Source organism: Balaenoptera borealis (genome assembly GCF_965194805.1).
Source record: "Balaenoptera borealis genome assembly, chromosome: 7".
In the NCBI taxonomy this organism is placed as follows: Eukaryota; Metazoa; Chordata; class Mammalia; order Artiodactyla; family Balaenopteridae; genus Balaenoptera; species Balaenoptera borealis.
In genome coordinates this window covers 103,047,636-103,063,121 of record NC_138864.1, presented here as the reverse complement: position 1 = coordinate 103,063,121, position 15,486 = coordinate 103,047,636, and the positions used below count along the sequence as shown (strand labels likewise).

The window sequence follows — 15,486 nt, the reverse complement described above, 5'->3', positions numbered from 1 at the left end:
ACTCTAAAAGTGACAAGTATTTAAAGCAGACACATGAGTGTCCAGGGTTGGGTAGGAATGCCTTTCCTAATTTTTATCTCTTTAGAAATATAACCCACACAACTCATGGAAATGCAGTTGGTAAGAAAACATTTAAGAAGATCCCACTGTACAATGGAGTTAAAATCAAGTTTAATGACTCTAGAAAAGGGCTTGACTTAGCAACACCCAAGCAAAATCTAATCCATCTCCAATTCTTCACCTTAAATATATCCTACCACTTTACCAGCCTAAAGCATTCTAAAAATAAAGGCTCATTTCCAAATGCTTTTTCGTATCTCAAAAGCTGAAGGCAAAAATCAGAAAATCCTGAAAAAGTGCATTTGATGCCGTTAATGAAATGCAAAACAGATGCATTTGTATATTACTAACTACCACGAGTCTTCAAAGAATATGACTTCGTTCTTTTAATCAAACAGGCTTAAAGCATGCCTTTTGGATTCATTCTAATGTCTATGGACTTTAATGTTTGGGACAGAAAAAAATCTCTGTGGCATAAAGGCAGTTTATCCTTTTAAACTTTTTACTAATATAATTGAGAAGAGCTTAGTTTTGAAAAGGTGGTTCATTATTCAGGTTGGGCCAATTTTTTTTTTAAATTAATTAATTAATTTATTTACTTATTTTTTGGTTGTGTTGGGTCTTCGTTTCTGTGCAAGGGCTTTCTCTAGTTGCAGCAAGCGGGGGCCACTCTTCATCGCGGTGCACGCGCCTCTCACTATCACGGCCTCTCTTGTTGTGGAGCACAGGCTCCAGACACGCAGGCTCAGTAGTTGTGGCTCACGGGCTTAGTTGCTCCGTGGCATGTGGGATCTTCCCAGACCAGGGCTCGAACCCGTGTCCCCTGCATTAGCAGGCAGATTCTCAACCACTGTGCCACCAGGGAAGCCCCTGGGCCAATTTTTTAGAATAAGAATAAATGCCAACCATTTATTTTATTAAGACCTCCAACTTCAGATCCCATCGTCATTCTACAATATCCCATCTGTCTCTGAATATCTGCTTCATTCCTCTCTCCCGATTTCCACCCTTCAAGGCTTAGTAAGAACCTTTTCATGAAGCTTTTTCTAAATACCTATATACTTGTGTGGCCATTAGCTCTCCTTTCTTTAAACTTGTAAAACTTACCATTTAATTTTACTGTATAATCATTTAATATGTCATATATGTGTATACACACTACATATACACACATATGCACTTATGTGTATGTATATATACATACATATATATATACACATAGAGGAGATATATATATACATGTAGTATGTGTACATATATATACATCATATGTATTATACATAGTAAGTAGTATATATAGTATGTATATAGTGTGTATATATGACTTTTATATATATGACATATATACTCATATATATGATACTTATTTATGGTGTCTTTTATATATATGTACATGACATTATATATATGATATATATACCACATATATAGTGTCATATATATACATTTATATAGAGAGAAAGTTACCATTTGTTAAGGGGTTACTATGTGCCAGGCACTAACACATACATAATGTTATTCAATCATCTCCATAATCCTATAAAGTGATTATTAATATTATTTCTACGTACATTAGAGGCAACAGGGATTTAAAGAAGCTAAGGAAGTTATATTCAATTTCACAACTGGTACTGAGTAGAGAAGTTGAAATTAGAAATTCAGACATAGGATATCTCAGTCAGGCAAGCAGCATAAAATCACCTATTGGGTCACCCCTTGGACATTTACCTACCCACCAGAACGGAACCAAAAGAATGCAAGATAAAGGATGTTTCATAAGATACAGCAGAAGAGGAACTATCTGGGAATTGTGTGTGCTCTGAACAGCCGATGGGTGGCAGCTCACAGTGGTCAACTATTTTCCCCTGCAGTGAAAGCACCTCGTTCTCAGCCCCAGCAGCCAGACTACAGGGCTTTTCCTAATTACCACCAGCTCCTGCCCTTAACATGTCAAAAGACACCCAGTGTATAGAAGTCAAGAATTAGCAAATTTTTGGCTTTGTGGGACCAATTAAATACAGTGTTGTCAATTTTTTTTCCAAATAAAGATGACAGAAGGAAAAAAACCTACCATACGGTAGCATGATTATTTCCTAAAACTAGATATTTTAATATAAGGAAAAGAGAAAGGAATTCATCTCAGAAAAAAAGGACTATATTTTAAACTGAGAGAATTTAAAATATTTTAAAATCATTTATTTCTATTTTACTAAATCTTCATTTATCCCTGGACTGAGGAAAAAACTCTGATGTGAATTGACACCACTCTTTAGATAGTTTTAGGGAAGCACCACTCTAAGCCATGTGGATTCAGATAGTAGCAAGCTCAGAATAATGCTCTCCCACATTATCTGTTAATTTTATGTGTTAACCTCTTACAGAGGAGTGCTTGGAAATATAAAGTCTTAACTCACAATAGAATCTCTCCTTTGGTAGCTGTTTCAGGCAGTCCATCAGGCGTAACATTTTATTTTATTAATTCAATCAACAAATGCATGTTCCCGTCATTGTGCTTTAGACCAAGGCTTTTTTAGTACACACGTGCACTTCTGCTTATAGAGTAGGCCTGTCCTGCCAAAAGAACCCCTGGGAGCCACTTAAGGCCATCTCCTAGCTCAGTTTATGTTGCCAAAAACACACTCAGAAGTTAAAAGCATAACTAAAAAATTCTCACTAGAGGGTCTCCATTTTTTATTTTTTAGGTATAAAACAATGGACTAAAACAATCTCCAAAAAGTCTGTTGCAATTCTAAAATAACACTGTTCTGTAAACACATAAGCATCAGAACTTAGTATTTAAGTACATAGTTGGATTTGTCTCAGTAGACACAGAAGTATAGCAGCTCCGTTTAAGAAGAATACCCTCATTCATTAAATTTCCAACACCAGAATATGTGACAAGGATCCCAGAGGAAAAAATTAAGGCAGAAAATTTAAAACCGTAAGAAATTCTGAAGATTGAAGACGATGTAAAACCTACAGTGATATGGTGGGTGGGGAGTGCTCCAGAAATTGCCTCCACCCATTTCATTTTTCCCTCAATTTAGGGAAGTCCTATTTTTCTGTTCGCCTGCCTGTTTTTGTTCAAGGTGGTGTCCTTTTGCCTTTAACTGCATTTGCTATTGGTGGAAAACCTTTAAACCTTTTACAGTAAAAGGGCACACATAAATAACCATGTATTCATAACGAAGCATAAATACCCTTCATAAACAGAATAAAAAGGCTCATTCCTCATTTGGAAGACAGGGCATTGTCTTTTCAACAAGCTTTACTGTCAAGCCCGGGAGACACCATTAGAGCGCTTTTTCTCTTCTTCCCAATAAAACCACTGAGACTGCAGTGGCAAATGTTAGTGTCTCGAAATTGTAGTGCATTAGAGAAATGGAAAGGGTCCCTCGCCACCCCATGCCCCCGCCCCGACATGTGCTTTCACCTTTTCTATGGCTTACAATTAAGCAAGGGGATAAAAGCAGCTTCAAGACAAATTCCTTTTTTGTCTTCAGCTCTATTGTGGATATCACAGGAAAATAAAAGCATTTCTTCCATTTTACTGTAGACCAAAGTCTGATGAACTGGAAAAAGAGGGAGAATGTACATGACAGACCTCATCTGTAGCGTGGGGCTTTCGTGTCTGACACAAGTTATATTTTTCACTTAACTACATATAGGGTAATAATTATGCTCTACTTCTGCTTTGTTGCCTGGAGAGAAATGTGAGAAAAAAAAATGTTTTTGAATACAGAGAGAGTGAAAAACAAGTGGAGAATCATTTGAAATACATCAAGTGGAGAATCATTTGAAATACATCAGATTCTTAAGGAAAAAAAAAGTTGTTGAATGTCAATGAAGAACTAAACGTGGAAAATAGCACTTGTCTGATATCAGTTCATTCATTTATAGAAAAACCCACAGAGGTACTGTTTATATTAAATGTCAAAATCCATGTTAGCAAAGATGCTTGTATGGCCCTTAAGCCAAGGGACTTACCCAAACAGGCAAGAACCTGATCAGATGTTTTTTCTTTAAAGTGTTGAACTTCAAAAAGATGGTTCCTCTAGCACATAGAACATGCCATTTCTAATGAATCAAGGACACAGTATCTGTTAAGGTTCTGTTGTCTCAAATTATAGCTGTGAGTCTTCTTCTATTCTTGAGCCGTGGGCCCTGTAGCAGGCACCTAAGTGAAAAGTTCAGAGGGATAGGTTGAAGTGTATTAAAAATTACAGCATGCAAAAAATGACTATGTCACAGTACTATGAGTTTCTGGGGAGTTCCCTGCCATTTTTTAAAAGGGTCCCAAGAGTTACTACCTGAATTGTTAACGCCCAGACAAAAAAGAAATCCAAGCTCATAAAACAGTCACATTCAGCAGGAATGTCAGTACTAAGAGCTAGAATATTTCTTGATTTCTCTCTCTGATGTCTAACTGTCTAATCATGGATTAAGAATGTAAAACATCATCACCAAAATTAAAAAGTTAAGTCATGCTGATGTATAATCAAATCTGTAGGTGTTCTATTTAGAATCTAGTGATTTAGGTGCATAGGATGAGGATAAAACATATCTTGCAACTTATATATTGATCTTATGACTACTAGTTTAGAAGATGGTATCTCCCTGCATAATAAGATTGCTAGAGATTGTGACTTAATAAGTGGCCACCATTCTGACAGGCAATGCGGCTGGTAGTGCACTTTTAAAGAACAGTGTAACTATATCCACGTTGCCAAAGCAGTGATGCATTGGGAAAGCTTGTCATTTTCCTTACAATAGTCTGAGCCTTTCTTCTTATTTATAATCACGTTGGTTTGCTCAAATGCATCCAAAGCCCAACAGTCCTTGTTGCCTTACATTGCTTTTTTTTTTTTTCAGTGTTTACTCTTATTTATTACTGCACTAGAGATAATAGCTAATGCAATTAGACAGAGGAGAAAAAAGGAGAGTAATGCCATTTGAAATGTGGAGGTAAATGTGTCATTTTTGGCAAATAGTGATTTTTTTAACACCTTTATTGGAGTATAATTGCTTTACAAGGGTGTGTTAGTTTCTGCTTTATAACAAAGTGAATCAGCTGTACATATACATATATCCCCATATCCCCTCCCTCTTGTGTCTCCCTCCCACCCTCCCCATCCCACCCCCCCAAGGCGGTCACAAAGCACCGAGCTGATCTCCCTGTGCTATGCGGCTGCTTCCCACTAGCTATCTATTTTACATTTGGTAGTGTATATATGTCCATGCCACTCTCTCACTTCGTCCCAGCTTACCCTTCCCCCTCCCTGTGTCCTCAAGTCCATTCTCTACATCTGTGTCTTTATTCTTGTCCTGCCCCTAGGTTCTTCAGAACCATTTTTTTTTTTTTTAAATATGAGTGATTACTTTTTTTTTTTTTAATTATTTATTTATTATTTATTTTTGGTTGTGTTGGGTCTTCATTTCTGTGCGAGGGCTTTCTCCAGTTGTGGCAAGCGGGGGCCACTCTTCATCGCGATGCGCGGGCCTCTCACTATCGCGGCCTCTTGTTGCGGAGCACAGGCTCCAGACGCGCAGGCTCAGTAGTTGTGGCTCACGGGCCTAGTTGCTCCGCGGCATGTGGGATCTTCCCAGACCAGGGCTCGAACCCGTGTCCCCTGCATTAGCAGGCAGATTCTCAACCACTGCGCCACCAGGGAAGCCTGAACCATTTTTTTTTAGATTCCATATATATGTGTTAGCATATGGTATTTGTTTTTCTCTTTCTGACTTACTTCACTTTGTATGACAGACTCTAGGTCCATCCACCTCACTACAAATAACTCAATTTTGTTTCTTTTTATGGCTGAGTAATATTCCATTGTATATATGTGCTACATCTTTTTTATTTTTAATTACCTTTTTATTTATTTATTTTTTTAACATCTTTATTGGAGCATAATTACATTGTTGTGTTAGTTTCTGCTGTATAACAAAATGAATCAGCTATATGCAGACATAGAGAATAGACTTAAGGACACGGGGAGGGGGAAGGGTAAGCTGGGACAAAGTGAGAGAGTGGCATGGACATATATACACTACCAAATGTAACAGATAGCAAGTGGGAAGCAGCTGCATCGCACAGGGAGATCAGCTTGGTGCTTTGTGACCACCTAGAGGGGTGGGATAGGGAGGGTGGGAGGGAGATGCAAGAGGGAGGGGATATGGGGATATAAGTATACTTACATTGCTTTTTTTTTTTCTTTTTTTTAAAGATTTATTGATTGATTGATTGATTGCTATGTTGGGTCTTCGTTTCTGTGCTAGGGCTTTCTCTAGTTGCGGCAAGCAGGGGCCACTCTTCATCGCGGTGCGCGGGCCTCTCACTATCGTGGCCTCTCTTGTTGCGGAGCACAGGCTCCAGACGCGCAGGCTCAGTAATTGTGGCTCACGGGCCTAGTTGCTCCACGGCATGTGGGATCTTCCCAGACCAGGGCTCGAACCCATGTCCCCTGCATTAGCAGGCAGATTCTCAACCACTGCGCCACCAGGGAAGCCCCCTTACATTGCTTTTTGAACAAAATCATTGTGAAGCAATTAATGATGCTTTTCCCCCCTTTTATCCACTTTCAGAACAAACTAAGATCAGTGCAAATTTCTTCCTGCTTTATGTGCCTCAGGCCCCACCATATCCTCAGTACATTTAAATCATTCCTCCTGAAATATATCTCTGGTGTCTATATCACAAGTGAAATGAGATTATTAATTTACAGGTAAATGCATATCATCTCAAATTTCTAACTATGGCTACTTTTTTAAATATGAGAAAAATGTCTAGAAGAATTTAATACGGTTTTGTCCTGCTGAATTTGCACAGTTTGTACAGTTCTTAGTCCTTTCAATTGACACCAGAATAACTACCAGCTTAATAACTTATAATGCATCATTTATGATTTGTGCATGTCAATGGAATCGGCTGGAATATTAAAATCACCTGGAAAGATTTTAAAAGAGTAATATCAGAACTCCACTCCAGACCAATTAAATCAGAATCTTTGGAGGGGGGAGTAACCCAAGGTATTGGTATTTTTAGAAAGTATACCTGGTGATATAAATGTGCAGTTGAGAGCCACTGTTCTCGGATATATAAGATTATTGGTGAAGCAATGATTCTTACTTTCAAGGAGAGAAGTAACAACGTATATTGTTGTTACTCTTATCATTTGGCTAGAAAATCATATTTAGTACATTAGAAGAAAGCTTCCTCAATGTGAGGGCAGGGATCATTATGTTATAAATTCTTCCAATATATCTATAAATTACTATGTTTTTCCCTATATAAAACCAAGAAGGCAAACATCTAAGGGTAGAGGTGCAAGATGCAGCTTTATCTTGTCAGGTCATGAGCCTCCCCCTTCCAGTCTTAAGCAGGGCACTTTTCACTGGACCACATTTGCTAATGGGCAACCCAAATAGACACTGCGGTAGGCAAAATAATAATCCCCAAAAGATGTCCATGTGCTAATCCCCAAAACCTGTGGATATGTTTCTTTAGATGACAAAAGAGAGTTTGCAGATCGGATTAAGGATTTTGAAATGGGAAGATTATCTTGGATTATCTAGGTGGCTCCAATATAGTCACAAAGGTCCTTATATGTGGCAGAAGGAGTTCAGAATCAGAGAGGTTTGACGATGCTACACTGCTGACTTTGAAGATGGAAGAAGGGGCCGCAAGCCAAGGAAGGCAGGCAGCCTCCAAGAATCTGGAAGAGGCAAGGAAAAAGATTCTTTCCTTGAGCTTCTATAAGAAATGCACCCCTGCCAACACTTGATTTTAGGACTTCTAACCTCCAGAACTATAAGGTAATAAATTTGTATTGTTTTAAGCCACTAAATTTGTGGTAACTTGTTATAACAGCAATAGGAACTTAATACAGACATGTTGAATTACCTCTAACTTTGCCCACCCTGAAGATTCCCTTCCACTTTTCTTTAGGTGTAGCACTCAGTCATTTATTTATTCAGAAAGCTGAATTAGACATTGAGTACACAGATGTAAAAACATGGCTCTTGCTCTCAAGGAGTTCAGAGTTAGTGGCGTATAGAAACCATCATCAAACAACTTAGCAAAGAACATGAAAGAGGTTTGCAGAGTGCTATAGAGAGTCTTGTCCAGACTAATGAGGTTGTAAAAGTTTGCTGGGGGAGGTGATACTCGACCTGTTTCTTGAAGGATGAGCAGTGGCAATATTAGGGGGAGGTGAATGAGGTGGGAAAGTTGGACTATTATAAGTAAAAAGCATAGATAAAAAGTATAAGCAAAGAATTAATTATGTATAGGCAGAAAGGATAAGTAATTAGTACATAGGGCTGTAGTATAAAGAGTAAAACTAAATAGTACATATGGCTAGAGCACCAGTACAAATTAGGCAGTGCTGAAATATGAAACATTCAAGCTACACATATCTCCTCAGCTATCATTTAGCAACACCTCACCGGTGTGTAGCACATGCATTTTGCTTAAAGAGTGACTCATCCCAAAATAAAAAGCTATTCCTGGAACACCCTAATTTAGTCATCACCTGCAACCTTGATCCTCATGCAAATTAGGCTTCCTATAGACTGAATATCCTAACTTTCCAGACATGTTCAGGTAGAGCTGGTTCCAAATTCAACCCAATCTGAGAAAGCTGAAAATTCTGTTCCAAATACCCAGGCTGGTCTCATCTGTCATTCCATGATGATATAAGGAGCAAATGCATTTTATAATAATATCATTTGGGCCACAGTGGAAGACGCCCCCACTCCCACTCCATCCATGCCAGAGAAACAGTAATGGGAGTAAGACTGGGGACAGAATTCTGAAATAATAACCAATTCAGCATTTCAAATAGGAAGAAAAAGATTTAGAATGCATGCATTTGTGTGTGTGTGTGTGTGTGTGTGTGTCTGTGTGTGTGTAATTTTGCTCCCACCTCTTCTAAGCAGGTAAAACTGTCTCAGGAAAGGGTCTCCCATATTGTCTCTCTTTCCTCCAGTTTACCTATCCTCTTCCTCTAGACTCAGGTAGGATTCTACCATCAAACATGCTGCTGGAATAAAAGTTAAAAATGGTCCACACTGAGTCTCAGTCTGAAACCCTGAAGGTGGTTATTTTTATAACTAACCATTATTGGCATCTTACACCGTACTTTCCTTCATTACTATTACTTATGCTTTTTTTTTTTTTTTTTTTTTGGTTACTTATGCTTTTTATACATGTCTCTCCTGAGGGATTATAAACAATTGAAAAGGAAAACATGGGTCTTAACACATTCACCCAGTCACATTCAGTGATTTTAAGTCCCCATTAAAGATTTGTTCATGAAACAAACCCCAGCTCCTCAGAGGTTGAGGTTTAGATGGTTCTTAATTCGTGAGGCATTAGGCAACAGGGAATTTCAAGCTCCCTTGAGTAAATGAAGATTTGAGCCATTCTTGGGTTTTGTGCTTTACTTTTTTTAGAAAGTTGTCTATGAAGCATTTAGACTTTTGAGAGAAAGTACATTTGGTATCTGAGTCCTTTGTAGCAAAGACTTTCATCACAGCTTCACGCTGGAAAAATTCTTGAAACATAGGTTTGCTTATCCTGCATGAATTCAATTTTCCTGACACTAAGGCATTATGATTCAGCAAAATATCTTCCCACCCTATGGTTGCTATCGTGACATAGCCAAAAAAATCTCAGAGGGATTATATGAAACAGTCAAGTCATTTTCAATGGGGCTCATAATTTCCTTACTTCCTGCCCTCTTGCTCATGATAGAACTTAAGAACCTATGGGAATTAGGAAGTGGAGGCAACCAGAAACTGCTAGTTACTGATTCCAAGTTATTAACTCATAGGATTTTAGATATCCACAATACTTTAAAAATAATTTTGTTTCACTGCTTCATTTTACAGGTGATGAAACCAAGACCCAGAGAGGTTAACTGACTTGTCCAAATGCAAACATCTCGCAGTTGTAGAGCCAGGGCTAGATGCTGGGTCTCCTGATCCCACTCCAGAAATTTTCCACTTCACCAAAAGCATATATTTAAAGGCTGTTTTATGTTCCTGCTATAAAACTGGTAAGTTGACTCTGGGCTGGTTCTTTTCGGTCATAACCTGGGTGTTCCAATTACCTACTTACGACTGTGTAAAGAGCTACTCCAAAATGTACTAGCCTCATTCTTTATCACTCATGGTTTTGCAGGTTGATGTGCTCAGCGTGGGGGGTTCCCTCATAAAGTTGCAGCCTTATACCAGCTGAAGCTGAAGCCACATCATCGGGAGGCTTCTTTACTCACATCTGGTACCTGGGCTGAGATAGATGAACAGCTGGAGGCTAGTCATGCATCTGGTTCTCTTCAGGTCGCTAGCTTGGGCTTCCTCCCAACATGGAGTCTTTGGGTTGCACTTCTTACACAGAGGTTGGCGTCCCCCAGAATGTGTTCCACAAGACCAAGGCAAAAGCTGCAAGACTTTTTCTACCCTCAGAAGTCCCAGAATGCTACTTCTCTTACATTTTCTCTTGTACTCTATTCTATTAGTGAAGCAATAGATTCAGCCCAAATTCAACCTTTCATTGGATGAAGTAGCAAAGAGTATGTAGCCATGTTCAGTCTACTTATTTTTACAACTATTTTACACACATCATTTTACATAATGAATGCTTTATTATATCCATAATTTTAAATCCCTGGAATGTTAAAATGCAGTCATTATTCAGGGAAAATTGGAAGAAATAGCAATCTGTTTATACTTGGGAGACATTTCCTACCCCAAAATTATTCAAGGACCACTGAATAGTTGTCCCCAACACTGTTAACTTGTTAACATTTATTTCTACAGATGTCTCTGATCTGCGTAGACAAAGAGTATAGTTTATCTACATTTTCCAAATGGGTTCATTTCATTTCTCATAATTATAAGAACATTAGCTTACCAGACCTGTAATATTAAATATATGCTGTTCTCTCCTTGAAAAATTGAAAAGCTGAAGCTTCTCCAATTACTGGTCTGCCTTGGGACCTGGCAAATTACAGTTACCGCATTTCTTCTATTAAAGTATGTTATATTTTTAACAAGTCATGGAAAATCTGCAACGTAAAAAGGTAGTGGACACATTTTTTTTTTTCCTTTTCTCTGGCATTTGACTCTGTGAACAGAAATGAGCTGTGGAGTATAAATTATATATATATACAAAATGCCTAGAAGGAAACAGACAAAAATATAAGTGGTTTTCTATGGTCGATATGAATAAAAATATTTTATTTTAACTCATATTTTTATCTACCAAGAATATAAATGATTTCAATAATAAAATTTAAAAAGAAGGGTTATAGAAAATTTTTCAGAAAAAAAATTTCTGGATGATTCCCTCCCAGCTGCTATCTTCATTTTTAACTATTTACTCTATGGCTAATAAGTCTAAAATAACATTTAGTAACTGCAGTTGAAATTTATACATCATAACCTGTTTATCTTGGAAATTAGAGGATAAATTATGTAGTTACTCATGAAATATTCTATGAACATTTTACTAAACAGAAAATCGTAGTTAATATGCCCATTAAGTTATATGCATTTTTAAATATTCCAGGCTAAAATAATTATAGCCAGATTGTAGCATAAAAACTTGAGACCATGAGCACTCCTTTGAAAATACGTTATTAGAATACATCCAAAATGATCTCTTGAGGAGTATCTTGCTGTTGTAGATAAATAACTCTCAGCTTGTGCCCAAGCAGAAGGGCTTCAGCTTTCTAGTAAAGCTTACACCATGCAGAACAACCGTGACTGCAAAAGTTTATAGCTTTCCCTTAACTGGCAACACTGAGTCGCTGTACTCAGGATATTTGTTAATTTAGAGGGTATGATCTTAGAGCTTCTCTGGCCCAGGTCTTATCAGAAATATTGTTAAGAGAAATAGGATTCATGAGATTCATCCTGACTCATCCACAGACCAATATCCATCCTTGAGAGATCACAGTGCCAGAGACTACCCCCTACCCCATCTTCTGCCCCGTCCTCCCAAACAGCAAAATGCTTTTACTGAATACTGTTTTGAATGATGCCACATTATGGGACCTGATAAGAAAAGCTCTATGCAGGTCATTATTTCATTTATTCTAAGGTGTTACTGAGGTTGTCATTTAATATGGTACACAGTTTATCCCTCAGGAAGAAATTTATCTCTGTTCTTAATGCTGTTGTGCTTTTCCAGAATATCTGGCTTATTAATGTTCTGGTCGTTGTGCCTTATGTAATTTTTGTGTTTTTCCCCAATTCATGGGTACTAGAAAATGAAAATCAAATTTCTGCAAAAATTATCATTTTTGGTCTTTAATCACATTTTCAGTGTTTAGGTGGTAAGATGAACAATACTTATTGATGGATGACTAGAAATTAGCCATATTTAACTTGAATTTCATGTAGTTTTTAGGTATTTTTCATTTGGGAAGACAACAGAGCTACAAGGAAGGAGCACAAGAAAATTCTGGAGACTGATTTCTCAAAATAGTTCCTAGGTTCTTAGCTTGCTGAGGGGTTTGTTTTAATGAATAATGCAACATGAGTTAATCAAGCATTTATCAGTGATTATATCAAAAGTAAACAAAAAGTTGAAAATCATCTGTTCTTTTAAGATTAAAGATCCTGTGGCCTCACTTCCATCATTCATTTGCCACCAAGAGAAATTTCATATAAAATGAAATCAATTTAGTCAGTTTTCCTACCAGTGAGAGATTAAACCACAGAATCTCTCTTTTGGGAATTTTAATTCCAAAGAAAACCGTGTGTGGAATGTTTTAATGGACTTTACTTAATCACATCAGGAAGGGTGTATTTTTAGCCTCTGAAGGCACAGTGAGAAAAGTCCGTGTACACATTTCATCATCTGAAAGTATATATTTAGCATATCTCATACACAAGGACCTGGGTCACAGTAAGTTCCATAAAATAAGATATAAATATCAATAACATCCTGCTTATGCTGTCTTGCTTTGGTCTTGATTTAAGATCAGCGACCATGTATTGACAGTATGAGTATTTTTTATTCCAACCTACTGCCAGAAGAGATACTCAGCTGAACAGAACTGGAAAAAATATTATTTTTATTTACTAACTGAGCAATCTTTTTCTCATTTCCAGAAGCTAAGTAGTAGTTACCTTACAGAATGAGACAAATTAAAAGGCAGAAATTTATAGGAAGCCTCATTGCTACCTGGGACAAATACAATTCTCTGGGATCCCCAAAGAATATCTCCTACAGAAAAAATGACATTTTCAGGATAAAAGCTGACATTTCCAAGGTCTTGTCCTATGTTTGTTTCTTATCCACCCAGGATTCTCAGTACACAAACTGGTCTTAACCAAAAGAAAGGAACACCACTGACACCCTCTTCTTCACTTACCACCAGATGTGCTAAGAAAATGAGCAGAAGTGATTTAATTATTCTTCCTCTGTTGCACAGATACCTTCTCATTCTTTCTGCAACCCAAGTGCCTAGGGGAAATAAAGAGTCCCAATATCTTGTTCCTTTCTTGGTGATTATTTTTCTTCCTTAGAAATTTTTTTTTCATTCCAGACTATCAAATTCCTACTTGATTTAGTCTAATGAATAGACTATATTGCACAATTTGGTGAATAGAAGTGTGATGTATGAAGTAGTAAAAGTGGACATGTGATTGTTCATTCCCTGACAATTCTGACTACACCAACAGTCAATTAGTGTCTCAGGTGAAATAATTTTCATTTTTATCACCAATAAAAAACATTATGAGGGATTTGGAGACACTATTTGAGTGGAGAAAAAATTCCAAAAACTAAAAAAAATTAAAAGTTAATGTCCCTAATTGAAAGTGAGAATGTTACCTGTAAAGGTTAATCCCCTATTTTGCTTACAAACTGGTTATTTTTAGGTGGTTTATTAATGACTCAAGGTTGAAAATTATCAATTCTTGCAACAAACGAATTTTGTTGCTTAAATACAAGAGAGAATAAAAGACACCACAAATTTCCCCCTAGAAAGGCAATGGAACACTAGTCTTATAGCAATTAAACACCTCACACAAGATGGTATTCAGCAAAAATGAATGGATCACTGAGAATAAATGAGTGAAATTCCACATACTACTGTATATAGCACCGGGAACTCTGCTCAATGTTATGTGGCAGCCTGGATGGGAGGGGAGTTTGGGGGAGAATGGAAACATACATATGTATGGCTGAGTCTCTTTGCCGTGCACCTGAAACTATCACAACATTGTTAATCTGCAAAAGAAAGAAATTCCACATACTGACTCAAATGTACTCATGTATTTAAATTCTGCTTAATGACCACAACCCAGAAACAAAAATTATAGATACATCTAGAACTTTTTACCCAGAGCTTTAAATTTCATCTGTGCTTATCTCTGACCTTGGGGCTGTTATGATCTGTAACCACAGTGGCCTCCAGGAGTGTAAAAACCAGTTTGTGATCACTCCAATATTTATCCCCATACCTTCACTTCACATTGGAAATTCAGATATTGCAGCCCATATCCCTAGGATATCATCAAGAGAAATTTACATAGAATAAGTTGGATAGATACCAGAAGCATATGACAAATTTCTATAAAGATAACATTCTTTGTTGTTCTTCTGCCGACCTGACAAAGATAAAAGTAGCCACAACTGAAGATCCTAAAATACCTCAACCCAAGTGGCCAACTAACTGCCTTAGAAATTAATTCCTAAGTAGTGGATAGTAAGGTGAATTTGAAGTTTCTTTGACATTTAGGATACCAAATACACAGGAAAATTCTTAAAGCAGCCCCGTCAGTAATGAAAGAGGATTCAGATGATCAAATAGATGGTTATAAGCTATATCTTATAACAAAAGTATGAGGTTAAGGGTATATGAGATTTTAAAAGAAGTCATAGTTGCATAATAAAAATACTGATTTAAAAATAGGAAAAATGAAAATGTTTTCCCCACAAATTAAGAGTAAAGATATTAATATTTGTGTATTTAATTTGGGGGTTTATATTTGCATAATTTACTTAATGAACCCAAATCCAGAAACTTGGATGATGGCTACAGAATAAATTTTATCTCACACTCACTAGCATAGCAACATGTTCTCTGCACTCTCAGCCACTTTTATAGAATGCTTGTGACTCACTGAAATCAACATTGCTCTGTGGTCCAGAAACTGAAACAGGCTTCCATTCAGTACAATTCCCAATTCTTGGGGTTCAGGAAGATGGCTATTGCCACCTGAATTTCATTCCAAGGCTCAAAAGAAAATCTTCTCCATAAAACACCCCTAAAGTAATCAAATGCAAACATTAGTTTTATTTATGGTTGGGGTTTTCATTTTTAATCTACCTTTGTGTATCAGGAAGGAGAATAAATGCTTACTGCCTAAGGACATTTATTAGTGGTATATTGGGATATGTGAGTA

The 15,486-nt window shown here is 37.2% G+C and overlaps 1 long non-coding RNA gene across 1 annotated transcript in view; it reads right to left on the bottom strand.

Annotated features, from left to right (window-relative positions):
* LOC309632529 overlaps positions 1-14,839 on the bottom strand; it is a 61,079-nt gene extending 46,240 nt beyond the window's left edge. The window contains exon 1 of the long non-coding RNA XR_014246953.1: positions 4,048-14,839. This is a non-coding gene — a long non-coding RNA (uncharacterized lncRNA). The remainder of the gene's footprint in view (positions 1-4,047) is intronic.
* Between the last annotated feature and the right edge of the window lie 647 nt (positions 14,840-15,486).